Here is an 18,872-nt window from a genome sequence, read left to right as displayed (position 1 = left end):
GCGAGATGACACTTCTTCCACTCCTAATATAAGCTCTTTGTTCACCACATTACAGAGAAAAAATTAACGATCTTATCATATCTGACAAGACAGTGTCCCCCCTCAAAAAAAATTATCGAGGAGTTTTTTTTTGAAGTATCAATTTATATCCACTGTGATTAATGAATTGTCTTGCCTCAAATGTGAATTTTGCCCTAAGATATTAGCTAGTGATAGTTGCATACGTATGTTATACGTAGGAAATAAATATAAGTGTATTGGGGATACACAGTTAACAATTGCTTATTGTTTGGAAAGACTTGAAACCTACTACCCAGGCACCCCCTCAAAAGATTTTGCCTTCACATAATTATTTCCTCTATGATTATTGTAATTTATATAGGTACTGTGTTTTAGGTAATTCACTCTTTGTCCTGTAGAATGATTCATTTGGACAAATTCATTCCATGTCCAAACAACAACCAACACTTCCTTTCCACTTTCAATTGTTTGGCTAGCTTTACTTTATTTTCAAACCTCACCTTATGAACGCTTTCCACAATCCCATTGCTCTTGCATTTAGTTGGACATTGCGGGGTAAATAGTTCTGCTAAAACATCTCAAAGCCATGCACAAACATTGTGAATCATCGACTAAGATAAATAAAGTATGCTGCTTTCACAGAGCCATTAATGCCATCAGAGTTGAAATCCCCACATCTGCAGCATGGCTTGGTTCCTGTCTGTGAATGTTTTTAGATTGGAAATTCTTAAGCAAAGCACTTTATATATATCCAAAGACATCTGAGGATCTTTGAAAAAAATATATATTTATAGATATAATGTAACTTCCATGGCCAAACCTAATTGCTGAAGATTTATTTTTTAGCTTATAATAATCATCCCTGTCTTCCCAACCTCTGTGAGGAAAACAGAAAAGTCTGTAGAAAACTAACCAGAATCAGAGCAAGAAAGGCTGTCCCTGTCAGCTGCCTTTGTCTCCCTCTTTTTGTGTACAATGTAAGTTACTCCTGGTTTTCAAGAGAGCAAGGATTATTTATCTTGGACCAAGCAAACTTATCTCATTATCTCCTGAATCTCCTCATCACTGTTACCTATTCTCTTTCCATCATGTTGTATTGCCATGTCCTAGCATCTTAAAACCTTTTTGTCTATTGATTGCCTGATATAATACTAATATATTACCTGCAAAAGAAAATACACGTGAAAGATAGATATAAAGAATAAAGTTAAAACAAACTAAAAATGAAAGAACCACTACTTCATCACTGTGAATATCCCTGGGGTACACAGAGGCCACTTTAGCAGTCACTGGTGGACAGAGCTCTAGTGACTCAAAGAAAAATTTCTGGCTTCTTTTACCTTTTGCACTGACTGAGTTGTGGAGGGGGTGGGGGAGGGGAGCAGATAACCATAAGCAACAGACACAAATAAAATGAATTAAGAAGAGCTTGCAAAGGGGCTGAGCACAGTGGCTCACACCTGTAATCCAAGTCCTTTGGGAGGCCAAGGTGGGAGGATTCCTTGAGCCCAGGAGTTCGAGGCTGCACTGAGCCATGATGATGCTCTAGCCTGGGTGACAGACCAAGACCCTGCCTCAAAAAAACTAAAAACAAAACAAAACAAAAAGAGCTTGCAAAGCATAGGGAAATGGTAAATGGAGGCAGAGTACTTTGTATCAAACTAAAGAATAATCTCAAATTTCCCTAGAAGTGAACCTTGAAGGATATCCATGCTAATCACCCATCTGCTTCTTAACTACTCCCAACAAATGCTTTTCAAGTGTTTTCACTAGTATATGAGAAATTTCCTAAGTGTTCAACATCATGAAACCAAAAGCAGTTCTTTACAGGCTTGCTGTCATTACTAATGTACTTTTCTATAAGGTCTCTAAGACTTAAATTAGGCTAATGGGTTGTGATCCAAGAAAAATACAACAGTCCATAATGCATAATACATTGCAGTCATTAATTAATATTTATTGAATGTCCACTGGCTGCATAAAGCTACCTGAAGGCATAGTGATTATTAAAGATTCTGACTATGAGAGAAGGCAATGGCAAAAGGGGTATGTAGGAAGAAAACAATATACACAGAGAACATAAAGAAGAAACTATTTTCCTGTTAATGTCTCTTTTATATAATTGCTCCATCTCTGGCTCACTGGTGCTTGGCCCCCCACTGTCCCCATGCATGGGCAAATAACAGCTTGTGATTTACAAGCAACTGATGAACACCAACATGGGTTTCCTTGTCAGTGTTTCCTCCTCCACCTTCTCCTTCTCTTCTTTCATTTCTTTTCTTCTTAATCTTCTTTTGTTTGTTTTTTGAATGGATGTTTCTCATTTTCACCAAACATACATAAAACCTCTTAGTTGGCTCTCTTACCAAAAAGACATCCTCATAATAGACGCAAAGCTGAGAACAGGAGGCCATGAGGGGATTCTCATTAAAATGAAATTAAAGGATCATTCTAACAACATGTTCATCACTTCACTATTCAAATATTTTAAAGTATTTTAAGCCTCTTGCATTTGGGCGACTGTAAGATCTTGGTATGTGATAATCGCTAGAACTAGCCCTCAAGCAAGTTTCACCATATCTTATGCAGGCATTGGGGGCCATAAGGCTTCTTTAGGCACAAATTGCTGAACAATTACTGATGAGAGAAAGGTCATAATAATAGGTTACAGAAGTCTGGCTGGCTTTGGGACCACTTAGATAGAACCATTTTGTCCTATTGTTATAAAGACGAGAAGGAAGTAGTTTAAGGTAGTTAGAGACAAGCAAACAAAAGAAAGAGCTATATAACTTCTACTTTCACTTCCTGCCTACTCCATTACTTCTAGCATTATGGGAGAAATAACATGATTGAAATGACCTAAAGGTTAAGGGGTGGGCAAGTTTTACCTGGTAGAAAGTAGATTGAATGCTGTTGGCTAAATCTTTTTGAAAGTGAAAAGTAGCAACATTTAACAAAATGCCAAGCTGACAGGAGGGGTGGGAAAAGACTGAAATCACATTTAGTTACTGGTTTTTTTCTTCTAAGTGTGGCTCTTTTATTAAGAAAGAAAGATAAAATTGAGATTGACAGAATGGGGAGGAAGAGAGGGTGGGTAGGAGTTGGTGGAAAGAGGAAGAGAAAAGAGAATGGTTTGCTTGAAAACCAAATGTCTATTATGACACTTCTGCAGCCATAGTCGCTCCAAATGTTATATCAAGAAATCGATAAGATTTTAAATTGTATTCAATCAATAAATATTTCTCGAGCATTTATCCTGTGTCAAAAATGACTTTACAAAGCTCAAATCTCTCTCCTTTTAGCACATAAGACTTATTCGCCTGAGAATTGTGGATCTTTAAAAGGTTTATATAAATGATATCTGGTCTCGGTAAACTCAAAAGGTCTGACACAAGTTATAATTCCTTAAAATAAGCAGATTGGTGAGATTAAAGAGAAATTTTTTTTTAGAAAAAGGCACATACATACACATAAATACCCACAGAAACACTAGAAAGATAAATTGCTATATGACCAACAACAAAAATAACCTCTTTACTATTTGCTGAATATTGATGACATTAATTACCTCTACAATGAACTATATCTTTTACTTCAAAAACAAACTTACAAGGTAGTAGGAATATTATCAGGCTTTGAAATTGAAGTTGATGTTTAGTGTAATCTACCCATGAATTTCAATTTCAAGGACGCTACTTCCTGGCCCTGGGTTTAAAGAGAATTAGCATTCAGAACAACGGTTTCAAGTAATCAAGCTGGTCAATACCTGGTAAGAGGTCAATATCTGGTACAAAGGAAATTTTGAAGAAATTGGAGCAAGAACAATCGTTCCTTCTTAAAAAGATGAGGTGTTCCTAAAGTCTAACTAGAAATTAGAATGCCAGTTCAAACAAAAATGCCTTCAGGTTCTCTGCCAATATTGAATTGTGTTTACAGATTTCTACCAATAATGAATATTTTTAGTTATTTAAGTAGAAGTGTTAGTTTCTTATTATATTTAAAATTTGTTATTTAATATAGTGATAACCACACACAGGTCAAATCAATTCAGAACTTCTCTCCATTCTCATGTGATTCTTGGTACTCTTCCCTAACTAAATGATTCTCTTAAGTTTTAGATAAACGATTTCACTTTGGGGTATTTACAGCAATTCTTTTTTATATGCCATCTTATACACTTCAAAATTAAGTATGTTCTTCTAATAAAGAGTGTTGTTAAGTGTCTTGGAGAATAATAAACAAAAGGGAAACATTTATATGGCTAAAAAAAGTTTTCAAGGGACAGTAGGAACAAAATAAGGATCTAAATGGGAAGTGGCTTATTCAGTTTCCAAAGCATTGGCAAGAGTCAAGTATTTGGTAGAATCCTGACTTTCCTAAACAAACTGTGCTCCTTATGAACTAAAAGAGGGCAAGTTTCTCTCAATATGTGGAAATATTTCAGCTAACAAATGGAGAAGGAATAAAACAATTAGAATATTCTTTTTGCAATCTCTAGTTAATTAACAAATAGAAGCAGTGTGTGTCAATTCCTTTTAATGTGACAGAATGGCAGGTAATCGGACGGTATGTGCTCCCTGACAGAGCGCACCACTGTCTCTGAAGTATCCTTACTATAAAAATCGAAACTGCATTGTTTAAAGCCTCTAGATCCAACTACCAATTTATAGCAAATACAAATGACAGAAGAACGCAGCAGATACAGTCCGCATAATCCCAAATGCTGGAACGGAACGTAGGGAAATTCTACAGGACAAATAACCTGGTTTCCTCAACAAAGAAATACAAAAGAGGTTAAAAAAAATTAAAGAGGGAACCTATAGACTAAAAGAAACTTGAAAGATACATCAACTAGGCCAGTCGCGGTGACTCACGCCTGTAATCCAGCACTTTGGGAGTCCGAGGCCAGCGGATCACGAGGTCAGGAGATCGAGACCACCCTGGCTAACACGGTGAAACCCCGTCTCTACTAAAACTACAAAAAATTAGCCGGGCGTGGTGGCGGGCGCGGTGGTGGGCGCCTGTAGTCCCAGCTACTCCGGAGGCTGAGGCAGGAGAATGGCGTGAACCCGGGAGGCGGAGCTTGCAGTGAGCCGAGATCACACCACTGCACTCCAGCCTGGGCGACAGAGCGAGACTCCGTCTCAAAAAAAATACATCAATTACAATGTGTGTGCACAATGTGTGTGCATTATTTTAAGTTTGTGATTAAATGTGAAACTATTTTTTAAAATTTTATGAGACATTTGGGAAGTTAAACACTGAATGGATATTTGAACATATTAAAATGTATCATCATTTTTTGAGTGATAATGGCATGTAGTTAGAGTTTTATAAATATCTTTATCTTGTAGAAATATTTACAGACGAAATGGTATAATGTCTGGGGTATGTTTTGAAATAACCTGGGGGAGAGAGAAGTGAGTGCAATTGAAATGAAATAATATTGTTTATGAATTAAGAATTATTAAAACTGGGTGATGGATACTGGGAGTTTATTACCCTACTCTGCCTACTTTTGCATATGTATTTGAAATTTCCTATAATTAAAAAGTTTGTTTTAAAAGAATCACCAGGGGAGCTAAGATCAGGAAAAGAAACAGGAGCCCCAATCAGGGATGTGCTGGTAAATTTTTAACTAGCTCGAAGGTTGGGGGTGCTGATTAATAAACTTTGCTGACCTCTGTGATGTAAATGTTCTTACCAAGGCTCCTTTCCGCATCACTGGAAGGTGAGTAGGGAAAAGATAGGTGGAATTAACTCTCACCATCCTGTATAAGTGGCCCCAAACTAATGTCTTCTTCCTAGACTTTCCTCTATCTTTGGGACAGTTGAGGTATAGGAAGCCAATTTATTAGAAAGAAGTATCTGTGCAGAAAGTATGATTAGCAGTTCTAGAAATTACTTCTTATCTTTCTTTTTCTTCTATTGCCTACATGAATTTCCTTTAGAAGGAGAATGGACATTTTTAGGTGACCAAGCTCATTTCTTTAACAGAGATCTTTCTAAAATGCTTTAAACACTTATCTGCATTTTAAACAGTAAAACAAATAAATTGCTTTGCTATAACAGAATTATTCTTATAAACTAATTATTAGTGCTCTCCCCAGGTCTGTAAGGAAATAGTCTCCATAAAATAATCCTAGATTGATATGATTTTTGCGTGTGTGTGGGGGTGTGTGTGTGTGTGTGTTTGATACAGGGTTTCACTTTATCACCCAGGCTGGTGTGCAGTGGCGTGATCATGGCTCACTGCATCCTTGACCTCCCAGACTCAGGCGATCCTCCCACTTCAGCCTCCCAAGTAGCTGAGACTAAAGGTATGTATAACCAGTCTGGCTAATTTTTTCTGTATTATTTGTTAGAGATGGGGTCTCGCCGTGTTGCCCAGGCTGGTCTTGAACTCCTGGGCTAAAGCTATCCACCTGCCTCGGCTTCACAAAATGCTAGCATTATAAGCATGAGCCACCACACCTGGCCAGTGTTTGAATTTTGCAGCATCTCTCTTTCAGCCCATAATGTCAGGCTGCCAGCTGCTACTTCTTATTTCCAGTCTACTGTGAAGCTGAGAAACAAATATAGTAATTCTCAAGTTTTGTCATGTTTGATATTTGTACAGTTGCCACCCTCTATCAATACACATTGACCATATATACTTAATCTGGACTTTTGTAATTCAGGAAATGAATGAATATTTCGATGTGGTAATAGAAGCCACTGAGCAAGAATTGAATTTCCCCTGCATTGACTCTTTGCATAGCAGAATTCATTCAATTATTTGAATTTTTAAAATATTTTGCACTTACAATTTCATTCAGATATCTGAAAACAGAAAAGTGAATGTGCTGATGCTAGTGATAAGATGTATAGATTTCCTAAGCACAATCCAAAAAAAGATGGAAATCGTTAGGCATGTGAAAGAGACAAAAAGTAAATCATTGAGCATGCCAGAGAGAGTTTTGGCTTCAACTGAATACTTGAGCTAAGACGCTCAACTGTGAAGGAAATGGACAAAATTCAAACTATATGTGAAATGCTAGAAATTACACCACTAAGGTTTGTGTACACATTTATTTTTTAGCTCTTTGAGAAAGGAAATCTTCATAACGTTTAAGTCTGTTGTTTGGATTTTACACATTTAACTTGCATGCATATTTTAAAGATGTGTGCATTAGGTGTAGAAGTGAAATGTTTCCTATTGCCAAGGTGCCTGGATTGTGTGTACAGGCTGCAACTGGAGCCACAAGTCTCTCTGGAGTCCTGGGGTTGTTTCCTTCACTTGCCCCTTCGGGGTGAGTGGTAAGAGCTCCCTGCTATTGATAGCGCCCAAATTCTTCACCATCCCTGGTTGATCTCCCTACACTCTGTCCATACCTTTGTGAATACTCCGTCATTACACTCTCCTTAATTTCCCTGTTTGAGTGAACCATCTGTCTCCTTTCGGGGCAGTAGGTGGTAAACCAGGCAAGAAAACTTTGAAGAAGTGAAACATTCCCAAAACCAGGTAGGACGTGGTCTCAAGCTCCCTAACTCACTACTTTAACCCGCCATGATTTTGTAGCAGAATGTGAGAAAAATATGGCTGTAATAGAGATGAAGCACATACATTCCCAATTTTTTTAGTGCCATTGGAGTTCTGTTTATAATTAGTGTAGTAATTTTCATTCATGTGAACCAGAATAGGTGAAATGAAGATGGTGCATTCCTCATCCAGATATCTGATTTCATTCTTGGTTTGTCAAATCTCCATTGAATATATAAAGACCAGCCCTGTAAGAGGATTAGCAGGACCTGGGGCTAATTCCATAAAATTAATCTAATCTATGCTCCATGCCTGACATTCTGGATGATTTAACTATTCCTTATCTCTACATATCTTTTAAATGGGAATAACTTTATCTGAGTCTTGATTAAATTAAGTAATAGTTTAAAAGTTTGCCTTTTTTTCTTCTCCAAAGGCACAAGATAATTACAATTGTAGGTTTAAATTAAAAAGTTCTAATAATTTTTTAAAGACTTTGTACTTTTACTACAGCTCTTTATTGTTTGACATTGGACTTTTGTCATGATGGCTGGGCCTTGGACCCTAAGAGAAAACCTTCATTTGAAAACAGAACACTCGATTTGAAAGATCACTACTGCTATTCATTTTCACTTTATTGTTAGACAGTTGAATCAGTTTTTCCTTACTTACTTTTGCCTGTCCTAAAAAATATCATTTGATTAATTTTATTTGTTATCCAGTGTGGTCATTTTGATGAAGCAAGACCCCCTCAAACAGTTACTTTCCAACTATCTTCCAACTGCCACTCACTTTGGGTTATTTTCTGCAGCTATCCTGCCTCAAAATGTATGTATGAGCAGCAGGTGTGGGGGTTGGGAGAGATGGAGGGGGAAATGGTAAAAGAGCTGGTACTCTTCCCAAAGCCACACCAAAAGCATGCTCTCTCCAGCACACTGCTGTGATACAAGTCACAATATAGCCAATAGTCCATTCAAGAGAATGATTGCTAGGCACAGAAAACAACCACTGGCTGTGGCCTTGGAAAACTTAGTCTGTGTGGAGGCCCATCCTACCATCAATTTCATAATCTTGAGCAAGTCAGTTAATTCCTTTGAGTCTCAGTCTCAAGTGTGAATTAAATAGAATACAGCTTTGCCCAGCAGACCTCAAAAAACTTTGGCAAGGCTCAGATGAACTAACAAGCATTCTACACGCTTGAAACTGCCAAATTCAAAGTATTGTTATCACAGTTTCTGCAGTTTTATTTAGAAATTTCAAATTGAAGTATTAATCAATCTCTTATTCTCCTGCCATCTAATATTCTGGACTCTGTTATTTGAAGGATGATTCCAGATTCAGCTAGTCAGTCTCTCTCTTTCTCTCCTCCTTCCTATCTCTGTCTCTGTCTCTCTCTCTCTCACACACACACACACACTCATTTTCCTAGAAAAAAGGATACTTTTTCATTACTTCTCTAAAAGACTTTTCCTTCAGCTTCAGACCACACTTGCTAGTCCTCCAGTCTCCTGAACTGCCATCTCAATTGTGGCCCCGAACTCCATCAGCAAAAATTCCCTACTTGGGTGTGGTACTTGGCCCTCTGAGCTGAACCTTTGGTCACAATCAGCACCTTCAAGGTTCTCCACTCTTGAAAATCCCCAGTCTTTAAACTGTTGCCTCTCTCCCCGCAGTCACCTACGTGATATAGAGGTTCTACTCCCCTAGAGTGATCCCCTCTTGTTGAAACCCATTTCCTTGCTAGGTCTCTAACCCTTATGTCTTCTTAGATGACATTAGTTGAACATTGGCACATCTGCATCTAGTTAAAATTCCATTTTCCCCTGGCTTGAATTTTCCTGAACACACCCAGACACCACAGTGATTTTTAGAGTGTTTGCTGCAAATTAATACCCCTAGTGACATTACCCCAGGTTGCTACCATCTTCTGTCTACTGAGGTAGACAGATCACTTGTTCACAAGACTGTCACGTGTTAAAATCAGGGAGCATTGTTCTCTCCTCAGGAGTCGTTATGTTTTTGATTCACCCACACACAAACTGTGCAATTGATCAGCTTTCTCTATTCATTTTAGTGTTGAGAAACTTAGACCAAATTTTCCCTCAACTCCTATGTTATGGGATGAATTTTGCTACCCTAAAATTCATTTTGAAGCCCTAATGCTTAGTACCTCAGAATGTGACTGTATTTAAAGATAGGGCCATTAAGAAGTAATTAAGCTTATTCAACAACACATTAAAAAGATCATTCACTATAATCAAGTGGGATTCATTCCAGGGGTGCAAGGATGATTCAACATACACAAGTCAATAAACGTGATACAGCACATCAACAGAATTGAGAACAAAAACCATATGATAATTTCAATAGATGCTGAAAAAGCATTCAATGAAATTAAACATCTCTTCATGAGAAAAACTAACAAATTGGGTATAGAAGGAACTTACCTCAACATGATAAAGGTCATACATGACAAGCCTACAGCCAATATTATACTGAATGGGTGAAAACTGAAAGCCTTTTCTCTGAGATCTGGAAGAAGAAAAGGATGCTCCCTTTTGTCGCTTTTACCATAGTACTGGAAGTCCTAGCCAGAGCAAATAGGCAAGAAAAAGAAAGAAAGGGCATCCAAACAGGTGACATGATCTTATCTTTAGAAAAATCTATAGACTGCACAAAAAACTTTTAAGACTCATAAACAAATTTAGTAAAGTTGTAGGATACAAAATCAACATACAAAAATCAGTAGTGTTTCTATGCACTAAAGTGATCAATCTGAAAAAGAAATCAAGAAAACAATCCCATCTATAATAGCTATAAAAAATTAAAATACCTAGGAATAAATTTAACTAAAGGAGTAAAAAATATCTACAAGGAAAACTACAAAACACTGAAGAAGTTGAATTGGACATCAGAAAAACAGGGAAAAGATATCCCATGCTCATGGATTGGAAGAATAATATTGTTAAAAAGCCTATACTACCCAAAGCAATTTATGTATTCAATGCAATCCCTATTAAAATACCAATGACATTCTTCACATAAATAGAAAAAAAAAAATCTTAAACCTTGCATGGAATCACAAAAGACCCCAAATAGCCACAGCAATCCTGGGCAATAAAACAAAAGCTGGAGGCATCATACTACCTGATTTCAAATTATACTACAGAGCAATAGTAACCAAAACAGCAGGGTACTGGCATAAAAACAGACATATGGAACAGAATAAAGAACCCAGAAGTAAATCCACACACTTATAGCCAACTCATTTTGACAAAGTTGCCAAGAACATACATTGTGGAAGGCACAGTCACTTTAATAAATGGTGCTGGGAAAATGAATATGCATATGCAAAAGAATGAAACTAGATCCCTGTCATTCACCATATACAAAAATCAACTCAAAATGGATTAAATACTTAAATGCATGACCTGAAACAAAGAAACTACTAGAAGAAAGCATTGAGGAAATGCTATAGGACATTGACTGGTCTGGGGAAAGATTTTTTCAGTAAAACTTCTAAAGCATAGGCAACAAAAGTAAAAATAGACAAATGGGATTATATCAAGCTAAAAAGCTTTAGTACAGCAAAAGAAACAATTAATAAAGTGAAGAGAAAGTCTACAGAATGGGAGAAAATATTTGCAAACTCTTCATCCAACAAGGGACTAGTAACCAAATATCTAAGAAATATAAACAACTAAATAGCAATAAAAAAAAATCTGATTTTTTTTAAGTAGGCAAAAGACCTAAATAGACGAACCCAAAAGAAAATATACAAATGACCAACAGGTATATGAAAATATGTTCAACATCGCTAATCATCAGAGAAATACAAGTCAAAACCATAATAAAGTATCATCTCACCCCAGTTAGAATAGTTTTATAAAAAAGACAAAAAAAATAACAGATGCTGGTAAGGTTGTGGAGAAAGGGGAACACCTGTACACTGTTGGTAGAAATGTAAAGTAGTAAGGCCATTATGGAAAACAGTGTAGAGATTTCTCAAGAAACTACAAATAGAACTACCATATGATCCAGCAATACCACTGCTGGGTATATATCCAAAGGAAAGAAAATCAGTATATTGAAGAGATATCTACACTCCCATGTTTGTTGCAGCACCATTAACAATAGCCAAGAAATAAAATCAACATAAGTGTCCATTAACAGATGAATGGATAAAGAAAATGTGGTATGTATACACAATGGAGTACTATTCAGCCACAAAAAGAATGATATCCTATCATTTGCAGAATCATAGAAGGAACTGGAACTGGAGGCTCCAGTGAAATAAGTGAAATAAGCCAGGCACAGAGAGACAAATACTGGATGTTCTTACCCAAATGTGGGAGCTAAAAAAAGTGGATCTTATGATGGTAGGTAGAGAGTTAGTGGTTACCAGATGCTGGGAAAAGCAGAAGGTAGCAGACTGTGGGAGAGATGAAGAAAGGTTGGTTAATGGGTAAAAAAAAAAATACAGTTAGAAAGAATAAGTTCTAGTATTTGATAGTATAGTACCAGTGAATATAGTTAACAATAATTTATTGCATGTTTCAAAGTAACTAGAAGAGAACTGAAATGTTTCCAATGCAAAGAAAATATAAATGTTTGAGGTGATGGGTATTCTAATTATCCTGATTCAATCATTACACATTGTATCAAAATATCACATTACCTCAAAAATATGTACAACTATGATATATCAATAAAAAAATTTTTTTTATTTAAGAGGTAATTAAGTTAAAATGAGACTATTAGTCTGGGGCCTTAATCCAATGTGACTGATGTCTTTAGAAGAAGAGGAAATTAGTAAAGCCTCTATAAAAACCCAAAGGTTTGGAGAGCTTTCAGATAGCTGAACGTGTGGAGGTTGCTAGAAGGTGGCATCCCAGGAGGGCATGGAAGCTCTGCACCCTTCCCCCATACCTCACCCGATGTATCTCTTCATCTGTCTATTTATTTGTATTCCTTAAAATATCCTTCTTAAACTGGTAAATGGAAGAAGAGGAAGAGGAAGAGGAAGAGGAGGAAGAAGAAGAAGAAGAAGAAGAAGAAGAAGAAGAAGAAGAAGAAGAAGAAGAAGAAGAAGAAGAAGGAGAAGAAGAAGAAGAAGAAAGAGACTAGCACATGTGCAAAGAGGCCAGGACACACACACATGTGCAGAGAAAAGACCATGTGAAGAGGCAGCAAGAAAGCAGCCATCTACAAGCCACAGAGACGGGTCTCAGAGGATGCCAACCCTGATGACACTTCGATCTTGGATTTTCAGCTGCCAGAATTGTGATAAAATAAGTTTATTTTGTTTAAGCCTAGCCAGTCTGTAGTATTTTGTTATGTTAGCCATAACAAACTAATCCAGATTTTGGTGCTGAGAACTAGGGCACTGCTATAACAAATATTTTTAAAATGCAGACGTGGCTTTGGAACTGGATCATGGGTTGAGGATGCAAGAGTTTTGAGGTAGTTGTTAGAAGAAACTTAGATTGCCTTAAAAAGACTATCAGTAAAAATATGAGTTCTAAGACAGAAATAAAGAATATGTTATTGGACACTGGAGGAAAGGTGATCCTTGCCACAAAGCAGCAAAGAACTTAGTTAAGGTTGGGCGCAGTGGTTCATGCCTGTAATCCCAGCACTTTGGGAGGTCAACGTAGGGGGATCACTTGAGGCCAGCAGTTCAACATCAGCCTGGCAAACATGGCAAAACACTGTCTCTACTAAAAATACAAAAAAAAAATAGCTGAGTTTGGTGGCGTGTGCCTGTGGTCCCAGCTACTCGGGAGGCTGAGGCAGGAGAATCGCTTGAACATAGAGACGGAGGTTGCAGTGAGCTGAGACTGTGCCACTGCACTCCAGCCTGGATGACAGAGTGAGACTGTCTCAGAAAAAAAAAAAAAGAACTTAACAACTTAACTGAATTATAGCCTAGGTGTTTTGTGGAAGTTAGAAATTGTGAGTGATGAGCTTGGATCTTTAACACTTTGCTCAGAACTCTTTCTCCCCGAGAGAGTGTTAAAGCAAAGTGTTAAAGGTGTGGCCTGTGAGAAGGACATACATTTGAGGGGATAAGGGGTGAAATGTTTTGACTAAATGTGTCCCCCCAAAATGTGATCGTCTTAGGAAGTGGAGCCTTTGGGAGGTAATTAGGTCATAAGGGTAGAGTTGTCATGAATGGGATTAGTGCCCTTATAAAAGAGACCCTAGAGAGCTCTAACGCCTCCTTTCAAACATGTGAGGATACATCAAGAAGTCAGCAGTCTGCAACCTGGAAGAGGGCCCGCACCAGAACCCAACCATGGGGGCACCCTGACCTTGGACGTCCGGAGCTCTGAGAAATAAATGTGTTATTTATAAACCACACTGTCTATGGTACTTTATTATAGCAACCCAAACGGACTAAGTTTCCTAACTGGTTTCTGTTTTACGTTATTGATCCGTCCACATCTTTGTTTTATTCTATTCCTTTTCATTTACATTTAATTCAACTTTCTGTCTTCTATATAGTTCTGTGAGCCAATTCATATCCTCTGGAATAAAAAACGCTATAATCAAACCATAAACAAACTAGTCCTTGGACACTATCATTCTTCTTTCTAGTTTCTAGTCTTTACTATAACGAATAGACGATGTCTGGAGCCCTGGTATAAGTGAAGTAGGTTTGTGGGGCTTTTTGCTAAGGTTTTGATAAGTTGAATTTGTACTCTCTTTACCAAATGTTCTAGTGACGTCTTTATTATTCCTCCTATTGCTATTCTTGTTGCTTTATTTTCAGTAAAAGATTAACATTTGGTGTCAGACTGACTGATTAAGATTTTTTAAAAACTTGAAATGGCTTCTAATTGCCATTATGCATAGGAAAGATAAAAGTTAGACTTTTCTTTCATAAGAAGTATTAGATGTCAGTGGTGTAAAAATCAGAAAGGAAATGTGAGGATCATTTCAGAAGAAAAACAAGAAAAAGGAAGGGTACTTTGGTAGGATGAGATGGGTGGATTGCCTGAGCTCAGGAGTTCGAGACCAGCCTGGGCAACACGGTGAAACCCTGTCTCTACTAAAATACAAAAAAACAAAGTGGGTGTGGCCACGTGGGCCTGTAGTCCCAGCTACTCGGGATGCTGAGGCAGGAGAATTGCTTGAACCTAGGAAGCGGAGGTTGCAGTGAGCCGAGATTGCACCTCTGTACTCCAGCCTGGGCAACAGAATGAGACTCTGTCTGTTAAAAAAAAGGAAAAAGGAAAAAGGAAAAACAGATAAAGGAAAGATACAGAGAGACACAGGCTTTTGGGGAAGGTTGAGGAAATGAAGTGTGTAGGCCCTGTGTATACGTAGAAAGCCCTTAAGCTGCACAGGGTGCACTCATTGGCAGATGTCCTTACAGGCACAGTTGAGCTGCCAATACTGGCTGATGCAAACTACTTCATGTCAGCATTTGTGAATGGTGCACAGATAATGGGTTGTTACACAAATTTGTTTCCAAGATGCATGGCGTATCAGCTGTCATTGTTTTTTAATAACTATCCGGTTATTAGAGTGTTTTGCAAAAATTATCATCAAAACATATGGTGTGAAAAATATATCCTTCTTTGAAAAATGATATTGGCTTACAGAGATGTTCTGAAGTTACTCCCGGGCAACAAAGGGCAGGTTTGCTACTGTTACAGACTTCAAAGTAATTTTGCTTTTAAACTAGATATGATTTTTAAATGAGGCAATGGGACAGGGTAGCTGCACCCAAATATGTTTCACGAAGGTGCTGTGCTTTCTTTTTCCAGTATTTCTCTAGGATTTTCAACCTCATTGTATGTGATAATTCCTACCTGACTGTATTATACTAAACCATGTTCTTTTCTTGCCTCCAGCTGTGGTAATGGGAAATAAACAAGGCTGATATTTACAACTCCATTTTCTTACTTGCTGAAGTATTCTTCGATTTTGTTCCCTGATTGGATTCACACAATTACTGGTTTGCTATTTTCCTAGCTATTGAGCTCAGGTTGCAACTAGATCAGAATTCAACAGCCAGTGTTGTTCACTGGAATGATACCTTCCGGTGGCATAATTCCCACATTATCGTCACTGATTTCCAAGAGCAAAGGGCAACTTAATTTTTAGATCTCAGAGCTCACTTACATATGTTTATTATACCTAGCGTGGAAGACTTATTTGAAAAGTAACTTCTAGGAAACAAGACAATATTCGTTCATGTATGTATCATTCAAATTTCTCCTTTGGATGTTTTTGCTTCTTCCAAAAATAATAAACTGTGTGAATCTTTACACACTTAATTTTGAGAATTTGGTATGATAACTTTAGGCAAATGGGTAATTTGCTACTAATGTAGCATTTGAACAAAAAGCATTATGTTATTCTGTGATACACAGAAAACTTTTGTATTAAGTACCAAAGATGAGAACAGGCAATACTATTTGCAAAGGCAGTTTTTGTCACATTTGTAGTAAAAAAGTGCTATTCTTCAAATTTGCTGTTTACTTTGATGTTAAGAGAAACACTTGTGATAGACTTTCCCATGGTGGACATTGTGGAGCATGTGTGTGTATGTGTACATGTGTGTAAGAGTTTTGAGATAACTAAAGTTAATATTGCTGAAATGTATGCGTGTCTTCTTTGCCAGCAGGCTCACCTTAAAATCTGGGGGGAAAATCCACTTAAAACTAGAGGCTAAGTCGCAAACAGAAATGAAGCCAAGTTGTGATCACCATGACTCACACAGATGGGTCAAATTTTGTTGTTTGGTCCACTAGCCACTGGAGAACATGGTGCACTTTTGTTGGTGTTACTAGGCTGGCTTTGTTCAAGGATTCTCAGGAACTGTCCAGCATTCTTTGAAGTACTGAGTAGCATCAGTTCATCTCAAAGATCACTTGTGTCTACTGGCAAAAGGTCCAGAAGTCAACGTCTGATAGATGTAACTTTAAACTTGCAAAAGAAGTGAATTGTATTCATTCTGGGGCTCACCTTGGGGTACATAAATGCTCTGATGCGCTCTTCAATCAGTGTGATCTTTGTAATGTCTTCAGTGACTAGACTGAGGAAGCCCGCAAAAATGCTACAGAAAACATTTAATACCTACCCTTTTACTTTATTTAGTGTGTTACAGTGCAATCTCTAAAGTACGTTTAATATAATATCAAGAGTTACCTGATATATTTAGAATCCTCTCCTCTGTTTTAAAACTTCCATGACATGGGTTCTTATTCCCAGACCATTCTGAGTGCCATCACACATCCCCTTATGCCCCTAAATTTAAATTTTAAGCCATTACTTTCCATAAAGCTCAAGATGTAAAAAACCTATTTTAACATTCTTCAATATGTAAAAATCACCACCATCAATAATGATTTTTTCATTTACACACATTGAAGTATCATAAAAATCAGTATTTCCCAAATTCAAGAAATTAAAAAGCATGCTTTCTGAGTTGGTGGTACTTCCTTCAACTCGCATAGTTTTGAATTTACTGACTACTCTGCATTTTTAAAGCTTTTGGTTCAGTTGCCAAAAAACGTATTGAAAAGTAAATCCTTTTTGTAAGTTCCCTTAGACTTCATCGTGAGTCACTTGAAATAGAATCAAATTTCCCTGAATGTATTCTTCCATTGTTATTGGGAGAACTGGCTAAAATAAGAAATTGGAGGGGGGGAGGTATCAAAATAACTAAAATTAGTTTATTAAACCATAGATTTAAAAATACATTTCTAAAACTTTTGCAAGAAAGAATTTTATGAGGAAAAAATGTCAATTTTATGAAAAGAATAGATCTAGTATATCTTTCACATGCCTTCCTAATTTGAAGCTGTTATTAACAGTATTATTTTCTATGTCAAACTTTGTGTCATCCAAATTCTTTATTTTGTGCTCACTGTAAGATGATGGTGTAGTGTATACGAGGAAGACTTAGAATATGCTGCTATTATTTATACTGAAAAATAAGGTTTATACTTGTGAGATCTGACAAGGAACTATACTGAATAAATAGCTCCTTGGGGCAAAAACTGTATTTCATTCATAATTGTATCTCTCCCTTTAGCTTTTAGCCCAGTGCCAGACACATAGCAAGTCTTCAACAGATATTTATTAAATAAATAAATCAGTCCTGTTTTTAATTATAATTGTGCATTAGACATTGTAACCTAGTTAGGAGAGCTATCATCTTATGAGCTGCATGTGTTCTCTCTGTGTGTGTATATATATACATATGCATGTGTGTATTTTTTTCCTCCAAGATTTTAGATTTTCTTCATTTGGGATTAAATTCAAAATTCTAAAACTCCTTGGGAAATATTATGGTTTTAAAGGATGACTTCTCCTCAGGCAATTTTCCCCAGTCTTTACAGTAAAAGCCTTCATCTGCATTGCCAGACCTCTCATAAACCTTGACATGACACTCTCCTGTGTCAATTTGCATGCTTCGTCATAAGAACAAGATGAGTGATGTTACACCAAAGGACTTTCTGTTCATTCATAACCTTTGAAAGTCACTGGTTTCCAAATATAATGACATTATCCCCAAATTTTGCTTTTTGATCTACAGTACATTTTATAATTAATCTGTACAGAATGAAAGATAAGCATTGAGATCAAGTCGCTTTGCATAAACAAACTAAGAAGTTAAAATAAGATAATCTAACATTTTTCCCTGGATCAACTATAGCCAAATGCAAAGTATGGCATTCACAAGGGTCAAATTGTCAAGGAACAAGATAAATTAACACTAAGAATAGTGAGATAAAATCATGAAAGTTCAAATAATTATTTTAATAAGGAAAGGCCTTTTGATATTAACAACAAACAAACAAAAACCCTATTGGGTAATAAGGGCTTTAGGGTTGATTTTTTTTTTTTTACTTTCATGTATTAGATTCCCTGAATAACAAAACTAATATCTTATTAATATGAAACCACTAATGCCATAATGAGTGTTATGAAGTATTAAAATCATTATCCACTGAGATAATGCTAGATAATCACTAAGCTGAGTGAATGCTTCAGCCTGAATCAACAGTGTGCTCAGTACATGCATTTGGCAACATTGGTCCCAAGTGGTTACAGCCTATTTTTATAGTGTATTTCTAAGACAAAGTCCCCAAATAAGCAGAAGTGACCGTCTTTCTTTTATCTCTTAAGGAAATGATATGGAAAAAGCATAATCCATTCACCAGTGCTTCATAGTACCAAAAGAAAACCAAAATTCAGAGTTTGGATGGTGGTTTGGTTCAAAACAATGGGTAGATTACTTTTTTCTTTTTGTTTTAGTCCTGCAGCTTTGTAGACAGTTTAAGGTACACTACTGCCACTTGAATTCAGA

The sequence above is a fragment of the Macaca mulatta genome, chromosome 2 (assembly GCF_049350105.2).
Source record: "Macaca mulatta isolate MMU2019108-1 chromosome 2, T2T-MMU8v2.0, whole genome shotgun sequence".
NCBI classification, from domain to species: Eukaryota; Metazoa; Chordata; class Mammalia; order Primates; family Cercopithecidae; genus Macaca; species Macaca mulatta.
The sequence above is the reverse complement of the archived record's forward strand: the minus strand, read 5'-3'. Positions refer to the sequence as shown.